Source organism: Eptatretus burgeri, chromosome 10 (assembly GCF_056783735.1).
Source record: "Eptatretus burgeri isolate ZD-2024b chromosome 10, Ebu_testis_v1, whole genome shotgun sequence".
NCBI classification, from domain to species: Eukaryota; Metazoa; Chordata; class Myxini; order Myxiniformes; family Myxinidae; genus Eptatretus; species Eptatretus burgeri.
The window spans coordinates 100540688-100567433 of record NC_140970.1 but is presented as its reverse complement, the minus strand read 5'-3'; the positions used below and the strand labels follow the sequence as shown (position 1 = coordinate 100567433).

The window sequence follows — 26746 nt, the reverse complement described above, 5'->3', positions numbered from 1 at the left end:
CTGAAGCAGATAATACAGACAACTGACTGAAGTACAACACAATGAGTGGTCGGTCACAGACACGGGAGGGCAGAATGCAGTCATTGTTGCTGTGTTTCCTTGTAGTCTTGCTTTTTACTGTTGAAAAGTTTCAGTTGCTCTGGATGCAGCCATTGCTGCTGTGTTTGCCTCTCATATGATCATAGACACGGGAGGGCAGAATGCAGTCATTGTTGCTGTGTTTCCTTGTAGTCTTGCTTTTTACTGTTGAAAAGTTTCAGTTGTCTGGATGCAGCCATTGCTGCTGTGTTTGCCTCTCATCTGTTTTTCTTGCTCTTGAAGAGTTTCACAGCCTGGTGTGAGCTTAGTGGTTAGGGTAGCTGGCTTGGGATCCTAGGGTCCTGAGTTCGAGCCCCATTTTCCACTGTATTAACACCAGAAGGTTGACTCAGCCTGTCATCCTTCCAAGGTTAGCGAAATGAGTACTAGGGTACTGGTCCCGGTGTATGCCCCGGTTAGAATAGGTGTACCATATCCCTGTGTGTCGTAAGAGGCGACCAGGGTTGGGGTCAGGAAGGGCATCCGGCCATAAAACATTGCTTCAAGAAGGAAACCATGATTGCATGGAGCCCGTAAAAAGCTAACCCCTGCTCAGCAGAGAAAATGGCTGTAAAAAGGCTGTTTTTAGGAGTTTCAGCTGCTCTGGATGCAGCCATTACAATTGCATTTGCCTCTTGTCTTCTTTCTTGCTGTTGAGGAGTTTCAGCTGCTCTTGATGCAGTTATTCCTGTTGCATTTGCCTCTCGTCTTCTTTCTTGCTGTTGAGGGGTCAAGGCTGTTCTGGATTCAGCTTTCACGTCATTTTTGTCAAGTTCGCTTCTTGCACATTTCTTGATTTTGGGAGGAGACATCTTCCTGCAAAATAAAGGAGGGAGGGAGGTGGGAGTGGAATGGGGTGGGGAAGGGGAAGTGAGACAGGGGAGAGGAGAGTGACGCCTCACCACACGTCGCAATACACTCTGAGAGGAAGGGGGTGTGAGGAGAGAGAGAGAGAGAGAGAGAGAGAGAGAGAGAGAGAGAGAGAGAGAGAGAGAGAGAGAGAGAGAGAGAGAGAGAGAGAGAGAGAGAGAGAGAGAGAGAGAGAGAGAGAGAGAGAGAGAGAGAGAGAGAGAGAGAGAGAGAGAGAGAGAGAGAGAGAGAGAGAGAGAGAGAGAGAGAGAGAGAGAGACAAAGAAAAAGAGAGAGAGAGAGAGAGCAAGAGAGCATGCGAGCGAGAGAGAGAGACAGAGATGCATGGGAAGACAGTGTTGTGCTGTATTCAGAGGGGGTAGAGTGAGGATGGGACAAAGAGAGGGAGTTGGGGGAAGGGAATTAGCAGAGAGAAAATGTTTTGCTTTATGAGCAGCGCGCGCACACACACACACACACACACACACACACACACACACACACACACACACACACACACACACACACACACACACACACACACACACACACACACACACACACACACACACACACACACACACACACACACACACACACACGGTATCAGCAATTTTTCACTTGTCGGCATCAGCAGATTGGAGTCGGTGTGATTACCAACAACAGTACGTCCTGTATAGAACCCAAAAACCTTATGTAGCTTTCACCCTTGTCAAGGAATGTTTTTTTTTTTTTTTAAACGTTACATGAAAGACGTTTCAAGGAGATGTGCAGAAACATTATTATTTAGAAAGAATTGCCAATCGTCATGTGATGGGTAAAATATAATTGGCTCTGCAATTTAGAAAACGTGTTAATATGGCAAACGGCTCGGAAATGGGGTGTTATCAGCTTTGAAACTCAGTAAAAGAAACTCCATAACGTTTCTAAAGCAAACCCGGTTCTTATTAAGATAACCAACTACTTTAGAAACAGCCGCGAGGACAAAGGAAAATGTGATTGCTCATACGCTGCTAAGATTGAAAGTTAAAACCTACTGTACCTGTACGTCTGTTCCTCCAGCCTGGCCATACCAAGGTGGTGTGTTACCCTTGCAATTAATTATATTGACGTCATACGTTCCAGGCGTACTGACTGTGGGAGAAATTTCTGGCCACCTCAAGACAGAAAAACCTTTAGTTCAATACAAGCTGTTTATTCAGTGAAATAAAATACACTTGTGCACAGGAGGAAGGCTTCAGCCTGCAACATCGTTGCAAGCCCTCTCTCTCTATCGAGTGCAGCCTGTGGCTGCTGGTTGCATCATTGGTTGGGACATGGCTATGCCGCTGATGCAGTGTCCCCCTTACCAGTACACTGGTGCTCATTTTGCCGACCTCGGAAGGATGACAGGCTGAGTCAACCTCCTGGTGTATTTTAATTCAGCAGCCAACGGGGCTTGAACTCAGGACCCTACGATCCCAAGCCGCCACCGTAACCACTAAGCCAACACCAGGCTTCGTTGCAAGCTGAAGACTTAATTTTACATGGAATATTGAGTGTACATATACAGTTTTACCAGGGTATGTCTAGACAACAGATGGAACTTTGTGGATAATTTCTGGCTGCTGACTTAGATGGTCAACAGACAGATAAGGTTTTACAAGGTTGTTGACAACTACATCAGCGAAATGTGTGTATTCTGCTCTTTACTAGTTTTCTCAGCATATATTTATGAAATTATTTCTGAAAGCACTAACCTAAGTTAATTTACATTTTTACATTATCATAAATTAAATTAATAATTCAGTTTCCACACGACTCCAGGAAAGCGTCAGTTAAATTTGTTTTTTTCACATTTAAAAGGTAATTGCTAGTTTGCAACTAAGCTTGTTAAATCACCGGGTGATGAGCCTCCACTCCCGCCTGGCAAACACGGTTTGTTCCAGGTTCCGTACGAAGTTCTGCACAGATAAACCACACAAAAAAGAAAAACCACAAAGGCTAACCTTTTAAATATAATTCCTTAAATATGGAATTCAAGCAAAAAATTAACAAAATGCATTTCAAAGACATAACAATCCAAAGAGAACACAAAATGTCGGCCAACACTTTTCACTGCTCGAAACAACATGAAGGAACTCTCAACACGAGGTCGATGGAGGTTTTTATTTTTATGTGCATGAATGTCGAAGTGAAGAGTACTTAATGAAAACACATCGCACAAGAAGATAAATGAAGCAATGTCGTCTAAAAATGAAACTGCACATTTTCAGCCAGTGAGGCACTTCCCGAAGGACAGCACACCATCGTGCAGCTCGGTCAATGTGAGATGTGCATGTTATTTTTTTTAATATATACATCTATGTCGAAGTGACAGGTCGTACAATACTAGAACAAAAAGGGGGAAATGTAGTGGAAAATGAAATTTCACATTTTCAGCGAGCCAGCCACCGCATGTTGCAACGCAAAACAACATGTGGCCAACGCAGTCGAGTCACCCCTGAACCTTGTTCAAGTCGATTGATATACAGTATTCAGTGACAGTGACAGAGCCAACATTGTAGCATGCTCGCCAAGTGGCTTAAGCACTCCAACAAAACGTTTGATAAGAAATGGCTCGCTTGGCAAACGATTAGCAATCACGGAACCATCATATTAAACATACACCTCCCGGAGATGTGCAAAATGTCAAATATATCCGACTTGGCCAAATTAACACTTTTCTAGGAGTTGTAACTGCTTGTAAGTTCGATTCTGGAGCTTAAAATTTGTAATTCTGCTTAGTTCAAGAGATTCTCGCAGTTATCGCATGTGTGGAAATGAAATAAAGAAACGAACGCTGATGCCTCCGGACATTTATCAGCAATGCAATGTACCCAGTGATTCGTCGCTATGATGAACAGGCATTCGATAATACGACTGAGCAAAGTGGAAAAAAAACTATCGTTAAGAAATCGTTGCGGCCTGTTCCAGGTCAAGGCATTGTTGAGCAGGCCAAAACAATTGGTGGCTTCAGACCCTAGTGAGGTTACCTAGGATACGCCTTAAGACCCCATAGAGAGTGGTGGCCGAGGATGCAACTGATGAAGGATATAATTAAATATGGCCGTTAATTATCTTCAAAAGGTATGTTTTAATGAACCCAAACACCCAATTTTCACTCTTGCACTTCCTTGGAGTTTTCTTAGTATGCTTGCAAAGTTTCAGGCTGCTCGGTTTTATGGTTTTGGAGTTATGGAGGAGACACACACTGACATACACACATTTATTGGTATTGATTATATACACACTTATATGAAGTTTGATTTAAATCCCTTCAGGTGTTTTTAAGTTATCGTGATAACAAAAACCTATCATGGAATCTGACCTTTGACCTCTTGATGCCACATGTCATCTAATCAGTTAATATTTGCATCATACGGTATACTTATACCAAGTTTGGTCAAAATCCCATCACTGGTTCAAAAGTTTTCATGGTAACATAATTTTTACCGAACATGACCTTTGACCGTTTGATCCCAAAATCTAATCATTTCACCTTTACATCATTAAATATCCTTGTACCAAGTTTGACTTGGATCCCTTCAGCCATTCTTAGGTTATCGTGGTAAAAAAAAAAACTTCAAGGACGGACAGCCGGACGGACAACTTGAAAGCATTACGCCTCCGGCAACTTCATCGGCGGAAGCATATAAAAACAAAACAAAAAAAAACCCAGATTCAAAAACTTCAATAATTCTGGCTGCCAAACCATGCGTCCGATCAGGTTGAAATTTCAAACATAATCTTCCCTGGATCACAACTGTGAAGTGTCATGTCGATTGATGAAGCAGTTCATGAGAAATATTTTTTTAAACATTTTCGTTCAATCCAATATGACTGTCAGACCATGTGACCTATCAATTATTTGTGAACACTGGTATCCCAAAAGTATTGGGGAACATGAGTGTGAAGTTTCCGATCGATCTGTCAAGCGGTTCTGGAGAAGAGTTTTAAAGGTTTATTCTTCAAAAAACCAATTTCTGCCAGACCATGTGACCATGCCATTAAAATGTATACCCCAAATTCTCCAAGTCATGTAAATCGTGTGTGGAGTTTTGGATTGATTTAGTAAGCCGTTCTGGAAAAAAAAAAGTTTTTATTTTCGATCCAATTTGGCTGCCGAACCACATGACTTATGACATCATAAATTTACATCCTGCCTCTAATTGGGTAGGGGATCATATTTGTGAAGTTTCGTGTTAATCGGATAAGGTGCGTTTTTCTATCCAAGAAGGCTGCCAAACGATGCGACCTATGACGTCATCATTTTTACACTAGATGCAGCAATAGTGTGAGATGATATTTGTGAAGTGTCATTTCCATTGATGAAATACAAGGAAATACAATGAAATCAGACACAGGTGGAGGCCATTCAGCCAACATGCCTGCACGACATCAATACCACACTAATTTATCAACACAAGATCCAAAGATAACGCAAAATTTATTTATTTATTTCAAGAGTTTTTGTGTTTTTTTTAGTTATCTATATATTATAAGTTTTTGCTGTTTTTGTATTTTTATTATTTTAATAAAGATATATTTTTTCTTCTCTCACGGGAGGGGGCAGGCATGAGCTTGATTAAAAAACACCAACCACACAACACCCCTTGACAAGACCCCCCACCAACAGCACTCCGTACACATGCACACAATCACCCATCAATGCTCAAACTACCTAAAAGTCTTATCAACATCCCCATACCCCTCCATCTCCATAACTTCCAGGTACCTATCTGATTCTAATTTAAACTTATCTACTTTTTCTGCTGCCACTACCTTTCCAGGGAGGCCATTCCATGCATTAACTACACTTTGAGTAAAAGTCTCCTCCCTTACTACCATTGTAACTCTCCTCTTCTTTCCCATCAGGTTATGGCCCCTGGTCCTATCACTGTCTATTCTGTTGAATAATTCATCTCAGTTATTTTATCTACACCTTTCATTATCTTAATTATCTCTATCATATCTCATAACCGCCTCCTTTCTAGTGTATAAATCCCTGTCTCTTTCAGCCGCTCCTCATAACTGAGTCTAGCAAGGCCCAGAATCAATCTCGTAACCCTGCGCTGAACCCTCTCCTTGGCATCTATGTCCATCCTTCGTTGTGGTGACCAAAGTTGCACACAATATTCTAGATGTGGCCCTCACTAAATTCCTGTACAATGTTAACACCACCTCTTTTGATTTATAATTGATCCCCCTCCAAATACAACCTAAAACCCTATTTGCTTTACCTATAGCTACCTGGCACTGTGCTGCCTGCTTACCGCCCATATCTATTACCACCCCCAGATCCTTCTCCTGTGTACCATGCTCCAAAATTACCCCTTACATCCTGTAATCTCATTTTTCATTGTTCGTTCCAATCCCCAACACCTTAACTTGCTTAGGTTAAATCCCATTTGCCAATCTTTTGCCTAATCTATGCACGTATCAATACTGTTACGGTTCTTGGAACCGTATGCATACAACATACAGTTGTCCTGAGTCAGTTATTCCATTAATATACGCGCAGATAGATCCCTACCTTTTGTCTAGCGGGATAGCAGGGAGTGCGTTGCGATGGGCTATTAGTTAGGATTAATAAATCATTTTTCCCCTTTTATTTTATTCCCTCCTTTTTCTGAGACAAATTCATCTTGCTTGTGACCCTCGTTTCGCTGGCTACAGCGTACCACTGTCTACCCGCTGTATCCGGAGTCTCGTTTTCTGAGGCAAAATCCCGACGTTCGCTATGGAAGCCGCATCGCCATCCACCTTCCCAAACCCAGACCCACGCGGCATGGGTGGGCCAAACTAGCGTCTGGCCGAAACCCCGCCCAGAAAGGCGGACCACATGAAGGCCCGGTCCAATCGGGATGCTCGGATCGGACGATGACATCGGTTTCGCCATGGCTCCTCCCCGAGCTCCGTGATCTATAAAGTACGAAGCAATCCTCAGAGTTGGGGCGAAGTTGGGGTGGATGGAAAGGAAGAAGTCGGTCGGAGTTGTTGGATGCGAAGGTATTGAGTTGAATGGGAAGGGTGTCGTTGGATGGGAAGGTTGTTGTTGTTGTTGTTGTTGTTGTTGTTGTTGTTGTTGTGGGAGGCCGTTGGAAGGAGAAGTGCGAAAGGGAATTGAAGGAGTTGTTGCGAAGGTGTTCCGGCTGCTTGGCTCTGCTTACGACTCATCTCGACAGCCAGTCTACTGGTCCCCACCGACACAACCTTGACCAAACCTCTTGTCTGGTCCTGCTACTGCTCAACTCTCGCCATTTTGGACTCCGCTCTCCTCCACTCAAGCTTCTGCTGCAGTCACGATTACCACACGTGCGGCTGTGGACCGAACTGCACAGTTTTTGGTGGGTGCCGCACCACGGAGCATCCCTTGCCACGAAACGCTCAGGTACCAAAAACTGTGACCTCAACTCCCTCCCTCCCTGGCTGCAAAAGTCCTTTGCCTTTCATTTGGGTTTATTTTGTCTGAGTGTTTGTCTGAGTGTATTTTGCGCCTGTCCGTTAGATAAGCCTGAATGAGATCTTTTATTGTTGTGATTGTTGCTTTTATTAATCTCGCGTCAAGTCTGCACTGTGTCTGCTTTTGTAAATTGCTTGTATAATTGTCGCACCCCATACCTCTCTCATCTTTCCCTGCATTACATCCCCAATAAACCTTTTGTTGTGCCACATGCTTTTCCTCGCTTATTGTAAATAAATAATAATTGTAGAAATGTTCCCAGCTCGCCTTTGTCTTTTCCTCCATTGGTCCAGCATGGTTCGGATCTAAGTTTAGCCGGGTCTTTATTCCCAACAATCTGTTCCTTCTAGCCAGTACGTCCTTGGCAGTGCCGCTCGGCTGCATCCGATCCGGAAAGGTGATCCGTAGTTGGTAGAGTGATCCGGTTCGGACAAGGAGTACCGAGGGCGTGGTTCCCCGGTGGTGAAACTGCGTGGTTAATTAGGTAACCTGATTCTGGACAGGAGGACCCAAGGTCACGCGGTTGAGTTATAAGCATCCACAGTCGGTTAAGCGATCCGCCGGGTCACGGAATTATCCGTGAGCGATGGCCTACAATTCCGGGGAGTCTGGTGGGAATCGACGTAGCTTTCCCCCACCTCGTGGTCTTCTCACTCGACCCCGCCGGCCCGCAAAAATACTTTCCTGAATCTGATCACCACCCCCTCTACTATCCACCTTACCTCCAAGCATTGTGTCATCTGCAAATTTGGAAAGCCTACTCTTCACCCCACTATCAAAATTAATGATGTAAATAATGAAGAGTAATCGTCTGAGTACTGATCCCTGAGGTACCCCACGACTTGCATCCTCCCAGCAAGACATCCTCCCACTCACAACCACTCTTTGCTTCCTATCACTAAGCCAGTTTGCAAACCAATTAGCTACCTAACCAGCCACTCCACAAGCCCTCACTTTGGCTAACAACCTCTGATGTGGTACCTTATCAAATGCCTTCTTCCATTCGAGATTATACAATGTTCACTGCCTTTCCCTCATCCACCAAATCAGACACTGCTTCATAGAACTCTAAAAGATTTGTTAGACAGTAACTACCTTTGCTAAACCCATGCTGACTACCTTTAATTTGTTTGTATTTATTTAAATGGTTCCTCATCCGGTCTTTAATGAATGTCTCCAACACCTTCCCCACAACTGAAGTCAAACTAACAGGTCTATAGTTTCCCATTTCTTCTCTGGATCCTTTCTTAAATAATAGTGTTACATTTGCTACTCTCCAATCCTCCAATTCTCCAGTCCAGGATCCAACCTGTCCTAATTCCAGGGAACTATTGAAAATATCTCGCTCGCTTACCTGCCCAGGTAAATATCTTGCTTACCTGCCCAGCCACCTCCATCAATACTTTCAGGTGCATATTATCTGGATCCAGAGCCTTATCTTCTCTAAGATTATCTCGCTGTTCCTTTACTTCCTCTACAGTCTACTCCAACCAGGATCTTCTGTAAAAGCCTTCCTCACCTCCTCGATAGATACTCTCACCTATTGGCAATGCTCCTGACTGTTCTTGTGTAAAACTTGAAGAAAAATACCTGTTTAATAAGCCTGCCGTCTCACTTTCATCACTAACACTCTCCCAGTGCTACTCCTCAATGGGCCCACACTGGTCCTAACCTGTTCTTTTCCCCTGATATACTTAAAGAAAGCCTTGCTATGATGTTTAATCTTCTTAGCCATGTCCTCATACTCTCTTTTGGCTTGCTGAGTTATTTTCTGAACTTGCGTCTGTTTACTCCGATAGTGATATAAATCTAACTCCAGTCCTGATATTTTAAACCTAATAAATCCGTTCTGTTTCTCCTTAATATTGTTACATATCTCACTGCTCAACCACCCTGGTGTCTTTCTGCTTCAAGTTTTACACCTCATTGGAATGTACTTACTCTGCACTCTCCACATTTGGTCCTTGAAGGTTTCCCATTTTTCTGATGCTGGTTGTCCTGTTGTTAGAGTCTCCCAATCTACATCACCCAATTCTCTCCCCATACGTTCTAGGTTTATCTTCCTGAAATCTAATCACCTTACTTTACTATCCTGAACTCTAACCCTTAACAGAATATTTGCACACACAATGTTATGGTCACTTGCTCCTAAATGCTGGCCGACATCCAACTCCTCCACCATATTGGGATCGTTACTTAAAAGGAGGTCAAACACTGCACTCATCCCTCGTGGGCTTATCCACAAACTGGGTTAAAAAGCAATCCTGGACTAAATCTCGAAAATCCTCATCTGCTCTTCTCTTTCCCTGTTCCTGGACCCACTCTATCCCTGGCAAGTTAAAATCCCCCATAATCAATACTCTTCCCTGACCACATGCCCTTTTGAATTCATCATGTACTCCTCCTTCCTCCTCTTCCTTCCCACCCACAGCCCTACAAAAGCATCCTACCAGTATCTTACTGTTTTTTCAATATCTAATCTCTACCCATACAGAATCTGTGACATTAATCCCTTCCTTAATGTCACCCCTTTCTCTTGATGCAATGCTGTCCTTTACCCAGATTGCTCCTCCTCTTCCTCCTCCTCCTCCTCCTATTCTGTCCTTCCGATCACACCGATAGATCTTGTAGCTTTCTAATCCTGTCCTCCAGTTACTCTCCTCCTTAAACCATGTCTCACTCATTGCAACAATATCGTACTCCTCGCGATCCACTTTGGCCTCAAGCTCTTCCATCTTATTATTTAAACTTCTGGCAATGGTATGGAATATATTTAACTTTTCCCTTCCTGAAATTCTATTTTCTTGCCTGGCCTTACTCATCACAATCACTTCATCAGTTTCTTCCTTTATTGCTTCCCCTCCCTCCACTGACCTAAGAAAAAGCCCAAGTTCCTTCCTCAATTCCCACTGCAAACCTTGCTGCTCCCTTTCTATTTAATATACGGCCATCATTCTGGAAACACTCTCTTTGTCCCCTAAATGATTCTCACTGCTTCCTAAATGTAAAACCTTCTTCCCTACACTATTCTTCCAGCCATTGGTTGATATATATCGCTCTGCTCATCATTTCTGTATTGTTTCCTAATCTTGGGGGAATCCCCAGAAAACATGACCTCACAACCCTTTGTTTTCAGCTGCTTACCCAATATCCTGTATCTATTTTTCAAAACCTCTGAGTAAACTTTCCCTCCATCATTCGCTCCGAGGTGTTCCACAACCAACTTCTTCCTGCCGTGACCCGATACAATGTAGTTTACCCTTCCTTCAATGTCCCAAACTCCTGCTCCTTCAAAACTGCACAAAACCCAGAGATGCCAACTTTTGGAAATCAGAATTAGGGAGGATTTGCAAGCGACACCAAATAATGTGCGCGAACCGCACATCTCGAGCGCGGAGCGCTTGACCCTTGCGGCGGGGTCCAGGGCCCGCCTTAGGGCCCTGGAAGCTCTGGGGTTCTAGACGCTCTCTAGTGCCCTCTGAGCCCTATTTTGGAGCATTTAACATGTTAAGAATTCCCACTTTTTGAACAAAAAAAGGGGAAAATTGTGCACTTTTTAATGTTACATGTATGTTAATATTAGTAAGTTAGGGGACAATCAAAGATTAACAAAAAGCACAAAAGAAGCAATATTTTTCTTACCTTACTGGCTGGTACTACTGCTGCTTGCTTTTTCCATGGCAGCTTTGCTGAGTGACAGCTGTGTGGCTCTTTTAGCCCTTCTGATTATGTCTTTGCTGTATTCTCTCTGGTAGCAAGGGGTGCTATGAGCTAGTTTTTCAATTAAGAGAGCTTCCAGGGTTTTGACACTCAAATTGGGACGAAATTCAGTATGATTCTTCCGTACAAGACTGAGTGCCCGCTCACATGATGCGTTCGAATGAGGAATGACCAAGATTCCCTTCATCACTTTGCTCAAATTAGGATACTTCTTGGCACCAGTGCAGGGATCTGTGAGCTGTGAAATCCGATGCCACTGCTCATCCAATCTCACTGTCTCAGTAGCAATTGTAGCTATGGAGGCGTCTGCCTGGTAGTGAGCGAATTCACTCTCAAGACTGTCTATGTCACTATCACCGCCACTGAACAGACAGGGGAATTTCTTGATGAAAAACTCCACACAGTCAAACCCCACTTCTTGGTGTAGCTTAACATCCAGCACCTGAGCATGCTTGGCTAATTCATCATCTAGCGGCCAGGTTTTGAAGATGTAATTGCAGGCTTTCACATAATATGAGCGAACTGCACTGAAGAAACCTTGGATGTCTGACTCACTCAGAGTGAAGGTGGATTTCTTGAGACTCCTTTGTTCCCTTATATACAGTTTGGCATCGTTCCCAATCATGAGGTCCTCATCATTCTTCTGATGATTTCTGTCAGAGAAGGGTACATTTACCAGAGCAACCGATGACACCGATGGTTTCAAAACCGTACGAAGATATCTTTCAGAAGACCATTCAATTCTCCGTGCAGGAGATGAATACAGGGTTCGTCTCTTTGGAGCAGAAGATTCCCCTTCTCAAAAAGCTTGTTAGCATATCGAAGGAAGAAACAATGGAGTTTTGTTTGTGGAGACAAGAACATCCTGTTGACACGTTTTTCTCTAGATTCCTGCACAGTGTTTGAGGAAGATGCGCTTTTAGTTGTAGAACTCGTAGTACACTTAGCCGCAGGGCGATCACACTTGCGTTTACTGCCAGCAGAAGAGGTCAGACTCGTAGTACCAGATCCAATTTTACGTTTGAGGAGAGAGCTTGAGGTAGGTGCAGCCAAGGAAGAAGACTCTGATTCGAAGGTTTTGCTGAGCTTCTATCAAGTGATTTGGCAAAAGCAGAACTTAACTTGGGTCCTTCTTTGCCTGTAGATGGGACTATCACAGTCTTTCTCGACTCTGAAGGGATCTGCTTTGTAGATGAACGTGATGAAGGGCCGGTGATGCTACCTGCTCTCAGCATTGGTTTTGGTGCTGTCCCTGCTGTCTTCTTCGCAGCAGATACTGCAGTGGTAGTGGTGAATGCTGCTCCACTAGTGCTTGATCCTGCAGTGCCAGTACTGGCAGAGATACAGTGCCGTCCTTCTTGCTCGTTGTTAGAGTCTTGGCTACAGTTGGTTGCATTTTTCTTCGTACTTCTTTGAAGAAGAGGCGAAGTGGCTCCCACTGTTCAATCAGCCTGTCTAGGCACTGACCAAGGGACAGCCACCTTGTTGCGACATGCTTCAGAATCTTGTGCGTCGGGGCATCACAGAGTTCTTGCAGTGCTTTCACTCCTTTGACGCGTTTACTACTTTTGTCCAAGTAGTAGTAAATATCGATGAGAAAGTCATCTAATTCAATGGGTAAGGCCTGAGCCGCCTTCTTGGCCGTATTGTGCATCATATGGCAAGGGCATCCCATGATGTAGCACTCTGGATTTTGTTTGTGGATATAAGCAGCGACTCCTTTGTGCTTGCCCACCATGACAGAGGCATTATCAGCACAAAAGGAAACACAATTTCCCACGGAATTTTCCTGTCACTGAACTCATGATCAAGCAGTTTGAAAATGTTTTCTCCAGTGGAATCTTGTTTGCACGCAGGCAAACTTAGCAAACCTTGCTTCACAATCCCAGCACTGTTGTCATAGTACGAAATCAGGACAGGATATAGCTGGGCCTCACCACTGTCATTGCTACCGTCTGTAGCTAGGCTAAATGGAGCTAGTCTAGCAATATCGGCAATAGATGAAGCAGTAACATTTGACAACTCACCAATTATTGCTGAAGTTTTTGTTCTTGCACATCCATACTTTGAAGCAACTTTTGAATCTGGAAACATCTTTTGAAATAGAGGTCCAGCATGATCTGAGACTGATATGGGCAAGTTATGTTCCACAATAAATCCACTAAAGAGAAGTTCCGCTCGGGTAACATCCTCTTCCTCGCTTGTCCCTTGTTTTGGTGAAATAATTCAGAAGTGTACCGGTACTCGTGCTCGAAGATCTCTCCTTTGCAATGTCTGTGTGCCGTTTGCTTCCAACGTGCTTCCGAATATCATCGCGACCTCCGTGCTCAACTGAAATATCAACGCTGCATACTGTACAATACGCATGATGAATTCCTCTTTCAGACTTTCGAATACACGGGTATTGGAGACTGTATTCGGTCTTGTACTTCTGAGACCATTTCTTGGTCTTCGTAAGCTTCTTTTCTGCCATTTCGTAATCAACATCGAGGGCTTGAAGCATCGGTAACTTCAAAGTCAATGTTCCACAGCTGCAGCGCGACTCGTAGAACTCTAGCAGCTGTTAAACACAGCTGCATGCAGTGAGCGTATCGCATGCATATACACTGTGCATACATACCGCATGCACTGTATTGCACACATACCGCATGCACTAAATCTCAGTGCATGATCGCATAAGCGAGATCCAGACCCAATGTTTCGCTGCTCCTCATTTGAATTTGCAATTTTTTACGTACAATTTGGTAGCAGCGAACGTTATGGAGTTACCACATGCTATACGTAGCAGACGATGCTTTTCATTCAATTCTCATACTAGTACATTCTGATTAGTGAACAGTGCAAAAATATCAAAATTTCGGGAGGATAAGGATAGTGATCGTAAGGGCGGGAGTTTGGGTGAATTTTCGGAAGCCTCCCGATGAAATCGGGAGGGTTGGCATCTGTGAAAACCCTGTCTCCGATCCTTCCTGCAGAATGAAGAATCTACATATTTTATTGTCTCATCACCCACAAAAACGTTTCCCATACCTCATCTCAACCAATTTCTATTGCTGCACCTACACCACTCCCGACACCTGCTAAACCACTACTGCCTGCACCAGGTGCACCTCCACCACTGCATGCACCTGCTGCACCACCACTGCCTGCACCCAGTGCACCGTCACGACTGCCTGCACCTGCTGCACCTCCACCTCACTGTATTTTCCCCTCTTCCTCTCATGTACCCCATCCATTGTACCCTCCCAAGGCATTAATAACTCCCCCAATACAACCTGCATTATTACAACAGCCATGAGAATGTCAGTCCACAATCTTGTCATTCAGATCTTCTCCAGGAAGACCGAATGCTGTTTCAAGTCTGCCACCACTTTCCAATCATGAACATTTACCAAGTCTCTTCCTTCAACCTTCCTCCTCTTCCCTCAAATCTCTCATAACCTGGCCCTCTCTCACAAAATGTACCTCTCCACCACCACCACCATCACCACCACCACCAACATCCTCCTCCTCCTCCTCCATCACAACTGCCACAAGCACTTCATCGTGCCACCACCTGTAGCTTTCTACTACTGAGCACACACTCATTGCATGCTGCAATGTTCTCCTAACCACTACTCCAAAAGAAGCTCTTCCCCTGCCTCAAACCCCACACCCTAAAGTTTGCTGGTGATGGAAGCACATATGTTGCCCACAATAGGAAACAACACCATGGGATACATCTTTCAAATCTCTTGCCATTTCAATGTCATCACCTGCACACCAGGCTGACATGACAGTTTGGAAGTATGCACACACCTCTCAGGTTTCTAGCCAACGTTTGAATCTCGGCCCAGCTATAAACTGTGACCACGGTGTTTTGAGGTGTCAACGTGTGCACCGTTCCTCAGAGTGATGTTAACGTGGGGTTCCCATATGCTGCCATTTGTCAATAGATGTTAAAGATCTCCCCTTCACGAAGTGTAGGATTGCAATCACTAGCACACTGGCAAAATTCAAAATCCATGCTCCAACATATAGGGGGCACAGCCACACTCAACAATGATGCAAATCAGCAGCTATGTGTAGCATATGAAATGAATGACCTGTACACCCTACCCAGTCTCCAAGCTCCTTGCTGCATCTGTCCCACCACCTTTACATACGTCCTCTTACCTCCCTTTCAACCATCCTCTTACTTTCCCTCAAACATGCCTTTACCCATCAATCATGTTTCACCCAAACATAACCTTGCCCTCTCATGCTGCACCGTTCTTCTGCAACCGTTCCTCAATCTAATCCACCTCAGCTCTTTACTCCCAATTCCGACTTACCTTCTTCTCCAGGAGAGCATTCTTCACCACCACATCACTCGAATCCGCACCATCACGAACTCTCACATCCTTACCATCTTGTCATCTTCAAACATCGCTGTCAATTGAAACCGGAGTTTTCCATCCTGACCATAAAAAGGAAAGTTCATCAAACATCGTGATACTCCCAAACAACTCCTCAAACATCCACTCCTCATTTCCTCTCACTTCCTTCGAAACAATATTTCTCATTTCTTTCATATATCCATTTCTTTATCCACCCAAATTCTTGCCTCCCATGTTCCACCATTCTCATCAACCCCTGCTGCAACCATTCCTCAATCTCAACCACCTCAGCTCTTACCTCCTTCTTCTGACCTGCCTTATTCAGGAGAGCATTCTTCACCATCAGATCACTCGGATCAGCACCATTATGAACTCTCATATCCTTATCATCTTGTAATCTTCAATCATCGCTGTTAATTAAAACCGGAGTTTTCCATCCTGAGCATAAAAAGCAAAGTTCATCAAACACTTGGGGGATGGCCAGACGGAGGCCCTCGGAGTACCGGCGCAAAGTGAACACAGCGACGTGCTGCTTCGGCGCATGCTCCCATACCTGACCTGAAACAAGTGATCGATGAGGTCATCAATATTTTTTCTGTTGACCAATTTATCCCCAGATAACCCTCAATAATTTTCAAACTGATCAGATAAAGCGTTGTACTTGTTGAATGATGTCATAATGAAGGCACCGATGACGTCATGGTGAACAACACTTATTCCCGTGGGGAGTGCTTGATTACACACCATGTTTCAATTTTTTTCAATGCAGCGGTTTCGGAGATGTTCGGTCCAAGGTTTTCCTTTTTCCAACATGGTGGCCGCATCATTCTGACATCATAATTATCACCACAACATTCTACATGAGTAGACGCACACTATGTTGAAAATTTTGTGTCAATCGGACCAACAGCTGCTGAGAAAATGAATTAAAATGCGAATAAACCCATGACAGCCACACGGAAAAATAATAAAGTAGGACCACTGGACCTGCAACTTATCAGGGCCCTGGCCTAATGTTGCAACCCTAATGTCCTTTCAGAAATATTGCAGTATCTCCACGTATGGAACTACCCATTCATACCCAAACCACCTACTACCATTCCTGCCTGCCATTCCTGCCATTTATTCACATACAAGACACATACATACCCAACCATCCCTAGTTTCTGTTCCTATACGTTTCAAATTTAAATAGGACTACTGTTAATGTGACCAAAACCCTTCCAGGTAGACCATTCCCATGCATTAACTCATATTTGAGTGTTCTGCTGAAAAACTTACTTGATTACAGTCTTCGCTCTTCTTTATACTCTCAGGATGTGGCAGCTGGTCCTGTCACTGTCTGAACTGTTGGAAAAAAGAAAAGAAAAACACAAAAGTGTCTGCACTTATTTTTTTGAAAGATTTTATTCCTAACAACGTCTATACCAGATACCCATGTCATGAACTCCTTTCTGATCTATAAAGTCTCCTTCAGCCGCTCCTCATAGTTTAGTACAACACAGGAATCAATGGAGCAGCCCGATGCTGAACCCTCTCTGTGGCAGCCATGTCCTTCTGCAGATGTGGTAACCAAAATTTTGCAGAATATTTAAGGTGAAACCTCACTAAATTCTTGTACAGTTTCAACCTCTGTTTATAACTTATCCCTCAGAAAATACAACTTGAAACTCCATTAGCTTTACATGTATTGTAGCTGCCTGTATGCTTACTGTGTGTGTGTGTGTGTGTGTGTGTGTGTGTGTGTGTGTGTGTGTGTGTGTGTGTGTGTGTGTGTGTGTGTGTCTGTGTGTCTGTGTGTGACATTCCATTGCACCCAATGGTTGGATAGTTTGCCTGACTCCACACCCACACTTTAAAATTAGAATATATATATATATATATATATATATATATATATATATATGTATATGTATATACGGTTGCCATGTTGGTTATGACTGCTATGTGGTCAAAAAGATATCTTCAGAGCGATCATATTCACAATCGCCATGCCCTCCCTATAAGTTTTTTCACTGGGTACTGAAACCTCAATGAGCAATGCCTTATTTTCCTTTTTGTATCTGATTCCTATGTCTGGTCACAGTTGTTTGTTTTCCCTGTTCACGCTGGATGGGATCATCAGGTTGTACATGATCATTATGTCCTTGTCTTCAATGATTGCTTTTCATTCATCTTTCCATGACTTTTGTGAAACTGGGATATTGAAATTTCTGCAGATGTGCCAGTGAATTTGCCAACATTGCTTGTTGTGCCTTTATGTGTACAGCTGCTCTGACAGTTTTTTTCACATCCCGATAAGAGATGGGTCGTGCTTTCTTTTTCTACCTCGCAAAACCTGCACTTGCCCAATTGGCTGTCCTACCATTTAAAAAAAAAGTCATTCAAGTCTTTTTTTTGAAGTACAAATAAAGGCACAACAAGCAATGTAGAGTACAGATCTTTCCATTCAGATTGCCAATGACAAACCAGACAAAATCTGCTGAACAGAAATTTCCTCCTTCAATACATCCCCCGACTCCCTCCTCCAGTATGACAGACATGAGCCTCGTCCTGGCAGCGGAGTTGCTCTCTTCATCAAAGACTATTCCTCACTCTCCATGCACCGACCTCACTCCCCCACATCCCAAGGAATACTGTACCTCTGGCTACGGCTTCCTCTCCAATCCCACCTCATGTTTATATGTGTGATGTACCGTCCACCAAACAGTGTTGACACCATTTCCATCTCGCTCTCCGAAAACATGGACCAACATCTATCCTCTCATCCCAACTCTCTTCCTCATATGTGGTGACTTCAATTGTCATCATGCTAGTTGGCTGGGTGTGGGTACCCTTCATCTGCCATGCAACTTCAGAAAAAGACTTCTACGACTCATTGGGACGGAAAATCTGTCAACTTCCCGACCCGGATATCAACCGTCTTGATCCATCTCTTATGGATCTGATTTTGACCAATTTCCTTGAAAATATCTGCTGTTCTTCTCCTGCTCCAATTGGTTCATCTGACCACATGCTTGTCAAAGTAGACATCTCTCTGGCTGTTATTAGAGAAACACCTCAACAACGTCGAGTCTGGCATTTCACTGAGGCCGACTGGCAGGGACGTCAAGCAGCCATCAAACTTTTAGACTGGTCTCCCATCTCTACTTCCTCCAACATCAACTCGTCCTGGGAATTCTTTCAAAGAAACTTGCTCTCTCTCTCTCTCATGCATAGATTTATCCCATCTCATCTTTAGTTGCCCTATCCTTCCTTCCCACCCATGGTACACTGAAGCTTGTGGTGAGGCAGATGTCCAGAAACAACTTGCCCTTGCCTCATGGAAGGCAAATCTAACTGAAGGCATTCTCAGTTCCTTCCATAAAGCTCAGAACAAGTGTGTGTCTACCCTCAGGAGAGCCAGAAAACAACATCTTTCGAGTCTCAAGTCTGAAGTCTCAAACCTGTCTCCCTCCTGCAAATCCTGGTGGTATCTAGTTAAGTATGTTTCTGGTGTATGTTCCCCATCCATTACCTCAAATGGCTGCACAGCTGACACTGCAACTCAACTGGAATGCTGGTCTAAGGAAATGCCCAGATGTATTCACTAAAATATGATTGCTTCATATTATATACAATTCACTAGTCTGTTAAAGAAGCAGATTGAACTTTTCCCCTTCCATACCATAAATTGTATGTGATCCATCAATGTGCCCAAATGATTTCAGTTTTGATGTCGTTCTGTACTGAGAGAGATTTTACACATCTGGTCTTGAAATATATCCGACAATCCTTCAAAATTAGGCTGATTGCTGCACAAAAGCTGAAAATGATTTTCACCTGGAAATACATCGACCTGACAAACTGTGGCACCAGCGTTTAAAATGACAAAGAGCTGTGTTTCACTGAACACTGCAGATACAGTTACACAACGTCAGTACAATTTAGCTGTTAGGGTTATTTATTTACATTTATTATGTGCACATAGGAGATTCTGAACAGACAAACGCACGCCAGAAATCTCAAATACAAAGGGAGAATCTTAGTCCTTATATAGTTTTCAGTAAGACAGTTTTTTTATCATCTCTGCCACTGGCGCCAGTTTGTCGGTCTTGACATCCTCCAGGTGAAGCCTAAGTCCTCAGTCACATTTGCTCTACGGCAAGGATACGGCGGCCGTACCCCCCCCCCCTGAATTGACAGAAACGTGCGGTGGCCGCAGAGTTTCTGAGGTGGCCTCAGGGTGGCCCTATGCCGTATGGCTATCTTTTACAGGCCGTAGGGGTCTCCGTGGAATTATAGCACGGAGTTATAACTTTTTTCATTTCTAGGTTGGCCGTAGCAATTTGACAAGTCGTAGCCATGACGTAGATGTGTTCCACGTCGACTGTATGTAGGGCGTACGGTGGGCTTGCGTTATTCGTGCAGCTGCCGTAGGCTCTTATCAATGAAAAATGAATTTTGCCAACCCCCCAAAAATTACGGCAGCCGCACTATTTCCACTGTCGCCGTAGGGTAGTCCTAAGGCGTCCCTGTGTTCACCGTAAGGTGGCCTTGCAGTCTGTGTGACTACTTGCGGGCAACGCAGGGTCGATGCACGGTTCCCCTACGCCCGCCGTGTGTCCTGCCTCCATGGCAGTCTGTGTCGACCGTGCGTCCACCGTGCGCTACCGTTAGAGATCGGAGTATAGGTGTTTGCCACACACATCATCACATTTCACCAGCAGCTCAGACCAGACACATCACCATGCCTCCAAAGATGCGATCAACCAAGGACAAGGGGAAAGGAACAATCAACCATTGAGGAACAACCAGCACCATCTGTATATAACCTGGTCCACAATCTATATGACAGATACGAGATATGATATACATATGAAAAAGAACTGGTATATATACCCACTCGTTACCGTCTGTCTGTCCGCACGTTCGCCTTAGGGCCCCCCCCCTGCGGTGGCCTTGCGGGCACCTTGAGGCTACCTTGCGTCTGCCTTGAAAATTCTATGGCCGCCGCAGGGACGCCCTAAGGTCACCGTGCGACATAAAATCAAAGACCGTACGGCTCCCCCACGTTTTCGGTTTCCACAATTTCTAAATATCCCGTGGGGCTACCCGAAAAATAAAAACATATGACTGCTACATTGTGTGACCGTAGAAATACTGCGGCCGCCCTATAATTGCTAGTGGCCGTAGATTTTTTATAACCCTCCGGCCGCCGAGCCAGATGTGACTGAAGCATTATCTTCAGTCTTCTTTGACAGCTCCTGCTTAAATGGTTGGAACACATATTCAAATCCAGACATATTAATCGTATAGAATGCTGGAATGACGTCAAACGCCAACTCTAATGGCCATTAAAACAAGTTTCCATCCTATGTAGGTTAAAAAGTCAGTCTGCTTCTCCCAAAACTGGAAGATATATTATCTTGAAGCAACTAGAGCTTAGTGGATACATCTGGACATTTTCTAAAATCCACATTCCAACTTGTTTGTGTCTTTTATAAAAAAAAAAAAAAAATTTAGATAGCTTTACATGACAGGCAATTCTTCTTTATATTCAACTTATTGGCAAAGTTCAACCTATTTACACATTTAATATACAGGTGATCTTTCCATACAGAGGAGAAATATAATTATGTTAATTCCAAATGGATACATACTTAAAACCTCATATCGTATTTGAGTACATTTTATTTTATTTTAATATCAAGTTTGAGTCATCATCAATTTATTTATTTTATCACCCCCAAACCCATCATGATAAAAATGTATCGACATTCCACAGTTGTTTTTTTTTTAAAACAACACTCAACATTTATGAATTTTTAAAACAGGCTACATGGGCAATCTTTGAATGAACATCTCATTCCAGAAACATCAGCAATCTGTGTACAAATCATCTTTCCCAACTCTCCTAGCCAATAAAGTTCCATTACTTGCTAATCTATTTTCTTTTGGAGGTAAACAGCGATGCAAGGATGGAGGTGTTGCAGAAAAATGTTGCACAAATCTCCTGAGCCTCCTTTCCCAGCACCATCTCACGCTCCATCTGTCATGTTGAACAGGTAACCACGTTTTATTAAACTTGGTGTAGGACAGAGCATACGAGGATTAAAGTGGGCAGGGAGAATATCCCACTGATAAAGGACAGCAGGATCGATGATTGTCTCAGAGATAACATCTGCCCATGGTCATATAACAAGCTCATTCCAAATTGCCCATGTAATTTCAAACTTCAATGTTGCACAGATTGTTAAATTCTCTCTGTATTGAAATTCTCAAATGGAAATGATGCTTGAACAAGCATTGTGGTGGCCATGGCTCTTCTCTTAAAACAACAACTAAACAATGAAGAGAAGACAGTTATAGTACATTTGAAGAGTACAATAATAATCACAAGCATTATTATTCCAACAAAAATCCAATCAGGTCAGGAACTAGTCAGGTCAGGTTCGATCTGTGACCTGCTACAGGTACCATGTAAACCTGTACTAACCTGTTCCATGGTCGGGTTGTCGGCGACTAAACCGTCTCCCCCACCAGGTTTTCTGGTGAGGAGGGTGTTTGGATATGGACACCCAGCAGGATTAAAAACAAAACCTGTCAAAGGGCGGAGGAGCTCCTTGTGAGCCAACGGCCATCCATATCTAGTGCCCAACTGTGTCTGCGGACGTCCTCCTGCAGTTGGGTTACTTCTTATTAGGAGGTTGGTGGCAGGATTTGAACTCCGGCCACCGTAAAACCCTTCATTCCGCAAAACGCAAAAAAAAATCTGAAAACCCACTCCGTGGGAGTACCTCCTGTGCAGCTTCCCTTCGCAGGGCAGCTCACCGGATGACGGGATTGGGGCAAAGCCTTCGGGACCCCCAATCTTTGATGATAGGAGGGAAACCACGGGGTAACATACCTGGGTCAGATTGCGGGAGAGTGTGTCGGAGTGGTGCTGAGGTGTCGTCCACCAGACGGCGGTCTCCTTGGGTTAACCTGAGGCAGTCCCTTCGGGTGGGTGCCTGGAATGTCCTATCCCTACAAGGGGATTACAAGGGGATGGACCTGGCATCTGCCTGGGGGATGGCCAGACGGAGGCCCCTGGAGTACCGGCGGAAAGTGGACGCAGCGACGCGCTGTTCTGGCACATGCTCCCATACCTGACCTGAAAAATCCAATGTAATAATGTTGCCCATGTATTTCCTTAAGCCAAAACCCAACTTTATAGTGGGGCAGATAACAGCAATTTTTGAGAGGAATCGTGCAAATGATGATACAAGCATCAAATTTGGCACATTTGTTCTCCAGGAGGAGATTCTAATCAAATCTGCCTGATTGGCCATTTGAAAATCCAAATTTTGAAAAATTTGAAAAAATAAAAGAACTTCAAAAAAGTCAAGATCACGAATCAATCTTGGATGCTGGCTGAGATTGGTGAATGTTTCAGAAACATCATCAAAGACGTTCCAAATCTGCCGTGCAGTTTTCTTCCCTTTACCGCGGAAGGCAGACACGACGTCACATCCAGTGAACGCATGGAAGTATGGGATCCCTCTAGCTTTCTCAGTCCCTATTGCAGAAACTACCTCATGGACTGGAATCCATCACACCTTGGCTCCTTGGCCAAAGGCAATCCACGTGTTCTCAAGACCTAGTTCCTGTAAGGATGGCAGTACAGATATTGCTATGACTAGTATGTCCGTGTCATTATCCTTAATGATAATGGACTTGCTACCATCCGTCGTTGCATCCCTGGCGTGTACAAATATTCGAGTGTCAGCTTCTTCATGACAACATGGAGACACAGCATCAAGTGACTTCCTTGTGTTGCTAATGGCATAGTCTCCTTTTGTGACAATGACTGTGCTTGTCGTCTGTGCTTCACACATCTTTTCCGCAAGGAAGTGAAACAGCTCAGTCTTGTTGCTGTCATCTCGAAGAAAGCTTTTCCAGTTACTTGCGGTCTTACTGGTTTCTGTCACTCTTCTTCTGATTCCTTGCCCCCTTTTCGACTTTGCCTCGGACTTCAGACTTGTCTTCTTGTACACATCAAACACTACGTCCACCCTCTCGTACCTGGCACCATAGGATTCCACCTTTGGGATGAAGTCTTCTTTAGCATAGTCATCAAATATCTTTGAAGTGCATGGAGATAGGGCATTGATAAGTGCTGAGCCATCAATGATGACTGCATCTCCCCTTGGTTCTCTGTCTGGGATGTTCACTTGCACTTAAAGAATTTCAGCCAGCTGTGACTTCAAATTTCTTTGAAGTTTTTTTTTTTTTTTTCAAATTTTTCAAAATTTGGATTTTCAAATGGCCCATCGGGCAGATTTGATCAGAAAGCCCTGCAGAACAGAAATGCCAAATTTGATGCTTGCATCATAATTTGCACGATTTTTCTACTATCTACTACACCAGTGGTCCCCAACCTTTTGATCCCAAGGGCCACATTCACTACTCCCAAGGATGTTGGGAGCCAGAAAAAAATTGAAGCATTTTATTGAGAAACTTGATACTGTCACACAACTTTTGTGTTGAGAAATCAATACAACGTTTGGGGTTTATTGGAGTATTGTTTTTTTGTTTAATACATTTTTTTATGTATTCTATCGATCGATTGTTCATGCACTGTAATTCTGAACAAATTTCCATTCGGGGTGTAATTAATTTTAAATACTGCCACACGATGCCGGAAGGTAAAATCAAATTGATTTGATTCTTCCCGGCAGTAAGTGGCAGTGGCTGGCAGCGGCATTGTGTAAGGCTTTTCAAGTCACGACGCCGGCCGGCAGTGGCATTGTGTAAACCCCTTTAAAATTGCTCCATGGAAATGTGTTTTGATTGGAAAGTCCTCACGGGCCGTAGTATAGGGCTCCGTGGGCCGCAGGTTGGGGACCAATGTACTACACTATTAATCTTTTTGTAATCATATAATTATTTATTCTCTGCTTTAAATTTTGACATATTGACCAGTATTTCTGGTCAAAATTACCAGAAGTTTAAATTCACTAAAAATAAATTAAAGTAATATTTCTAAATAACCAGAGGTTCATATTTACTTTTCGTAAAAATAATTTGTTATATTTCTCGAATGACTAAAATGCAAACATGAAATTTGTGTGCATGTTATCGTTACAGAACATCAGTTCGAATATTTCTTCAGTCAAGCACTAAAAAATTTCTTTTACATCATTTCCTCTCGATAAAATATACAAATATAATCTGTCATTTGTCAGATAATTTTACCCTTGCCTATGGCACACCTAATTAATCCCAAAATCCTACAGTATGTTGACCAAGTTCCCAATATTTCAAGTCATAAACAATCTCATGAGTTCAGTCTCAGATAGGCATTGCATCATCATAATCTTATTTCCCTTTCATCTATACTACATTAGTTACTTAAAATCTACAGATATTGCTGATAGTCATCATTATCAGGTCTTATTATCATTACAGTAGTTATCTATCCTGATTACACATTACATATTTTCCAGAAAACATCATCAAAATCACCGTTTTGATCTCTCAATGAGAGATGCATGAAACTTGTGTGATCACTTTCTTGTTATAATCTTCTTCATGCAAATTTCAAGCAAATTAGCCATACATTTTACAGTAATCATTTCAATACAAACAGTAAAACTACTACAAGTTATTCACACCTTCCTGTTACAATCTTGTCAGCCATATGGCATTCACTTCCTGATGCATAGTCCAGGTAGATTTAATCTATTTCACAAAACCCTTCAGAAGGACTTGTATACTGGATTTATTTATTTTTAGAATTTTGCCCCCAACTGACAATAAGAACAATTCCAGAAATCCTCACAACAAAATGTTGTTTACCTTTTGGTTCGATCAAACTCTATCAATTGCTTTTACTTTTGCTGTTTTGTAGTTGAACTGAACTCTGACACTCAACATTAACTCAGATCAGATCAGCATACAATGTGTTGTTGTTGTTCGTCTTTCGGCTGCTCCCGTTAGGGGTCGCCACAGCGGATCATCCGTTATGATCCGCATACTGATTTGGCATAGGTTTTACGCCGGATGCCCTTCCTAACGCAACCCTGGTCGCCTCTTACGACACAGGGATAAGGATTGGGTTTCGCCATGATTCCGAACTGCCCCACACCCTCTCATGGCGTAGCCCAGCGCAGAGCGCCCGTCCTCAAGCAATCCTCCAACCCAAGCCTCCGAGTAGCCGGATTACAGGTGCACGCCACTACGCCCGGTATCAGCATACAATGTATACCCCCGATTTTTTTTTTTTTTTTTAACATTTGTTGGTCAGTTTGATATTGATCAGTAAATCATTTTAATTTGGTTTGACCAGCCTCCTACCTCTACATCACATCTCTTATCTCTGCATCATATCTCCCATGATCTAATTTACCTAAATTAGCACCTTACAAGGATTTACAAGGAAATCTAACAAAGGTGGAGGCCATTCAGCCCACCATACATGCACAAACACTATTCCAGCTTCTCAACACAAGATCCAAGGACGAAAATACAACAAATGTTTTAAATTAATGAGATATGTATTTTTCCCTCTTCCCCTCAGGAGAGGGGCCATGGGCTTGGTCTAAACACACATCAACTACACAACCCCCCTTGACAGGACCCTCACCAACAGCACTCCGTACACATGCACACAATCACCTATCACTAAAAAAAATAAAGAACTAAAACTTCACCATGGATTTCAGATATCTGGAGCAGGTCTGTGTTCAGATCCTCCATATGTGCATATGTATTTGTTTATGTTGTTTGTTAAATAAATGACTCAAATGTACAGGATGACTTAAGATTTATTTGACAGTGTGTTAAACAAAATCACTTGCAATCACAATAAGCCTTACATTGCTATACTTTGAAGCATAACTTCCTCCACCACAAAGGTTTGTTCTCTGTCATGATATGTGCAAAGTGGGTATGCTGTGGTATCAGGTCAGGTATGGGAGCATGTGCCAGAACAGCACGTCGCTGCGTCCACTTTCCGCCAGTACTCCAGGGGCCTCCGTCTGGCCATCCCCCAGGCAGATGCCAGGCCCATCCCCATCTCCTTGAGATGATGGTCAACCTGTTGCAACCATGAGGCACGTGGTTGACCCACTGGCCTCCTCCACTCATGAGACTCCCTCGCTGAGAAAATCTGGTGAGCAGGATCAGAGTCAGGAAAACGAGCCACATGTCCATACAGCCGCAACTGATGCTCACGGACTATGCAGGTAACAAATCTCATCCGAGTCTCCCTCAGCAACCGCTCGTTGGACAC

At 43.5% G+C, this 26746-nt stretch overlaps 1 protein-coding gene across 1 annotated transcript in view; it reads right to left on the bottom strand.

Moving 5' to 3' along the window:
* Positions 1–1073: 1073 nt before the first annotated feature.
* LOC147019285 (uncharacterized) overlaps positions 1074–26746 on the bottom strand; it is a 75134-nt gene continuing 49461 nt past the window's right edge. Inside the window, exons 8-12 of the transcript XR_015062726.1 lie at positions 16771–16836; positions 15788–15927; positions 15445–15569; positions 2809–2870; positions 1074–1291 (exon numbers count right to left, since the gene is read on the bottom strand). The gene's annotated coding sequence lies outside the window, so the exon portion shown is untranslated. The remainder of the gene's footprint in view (positions 1292–2808; positions 2871–15444; positions 15570–15787; positions 15928–16770; positions 16837–26746) is intronic.